Raw genomic sequence first — 778 nt, 5'->3', positions numbered from 1 at the left:
TATATATATATACAAACAAAATATCTATATAAGATTTAAGACAAAAAACAACAAAAAACTATGAATATAAACAAAAGTACGTAAAAACAAACACTGATAAGGAACGGAATTTTTTCTTGAGTGAATCTCATGAAACCTTTCAAGAATATGTCCTGGTCATACTTCACCCCAAAATTAAAGAAAGACAAACTATATTTTGTATCAAGTTATTATTTACATGAGAACTGGAAGAAAAATGTGCTTAAAAGTCATTGTTTAAATGCACTGCAACGATGAAATGTTTTGCATTACAGTAATGGTGTATTGTCATTTACGCCAGTTAAAAAAACTAAAACAAAAAAACAACATCATATTACATTAATTAGATTCTATTGAAAATCACCACTGAGGAAAATGGAAATGGATACTAAAAACACTCTCATGAGTAATGATAATTTGGAACAAAATATGCTTGTCTCTAAAAACAAAAAACTATGAATATAAACAAAAGTATGCAAAAATAAACACTGATAAAGAAAGGAATAGTAAGCTCTTTTCTTAAGTGAAGCTCATTAAATATTTCAAGGATATGTCTTGATCATATTTCATCCCCAAGTTAAAAGAAAGACCAATTATATTTTAAGTTACATTTCCTCAATCACCACTGAGAAAATGGGGGGAAAAACCTCAGTTCAAAATGAATGCATAATGGTAATGATAATTTGTGACAAAATGTGCTTGTCTTGTAAACTACTGTCACAATGCAAAAAATAAATAAATGAATAAATAAAATTATATA

General features: G+C 27.0%; 1 protein-coding gene across 3 annotated transcripts in view; it reads right to left on the bottom strand.

Moving 5' to 3' along the window:
* Window positions 1–778, bottom strand: part of LOC107674367 (TBC1 domain family member 22B-like) — a 45,317-nt gene that overhangs the window by 30,654 nt on the left and 13,885 nt on the right. The window lies entirely within an intron of this gene.

The sequence above is a fragment of the Sinocyclocheilus anshuiensis genome, unplaced genomic scaffold, assembly GCF_001515605.1.
Source record: "Sinocyclocheilus anshuiensis isolate Anshui unplaced genomic scaffold, SAMN03320099.WGS_v1.1 scaffold188, whole genome shotgun sequence".
In the NCBI taxonomy this organism is placed as follows: domain Eukaryota; kingdom Metazoa; phylum Chordata; class Actinopteri; order Cypriniformes; family Cyprinidae; genus Sinocyclocheilus; species Sinocyclocheilus anshuiensis.
Note: the sequence above shows the minus strand (reverse complement) of the source record. Positions and strands in the feature narration are given on the sequence as shown.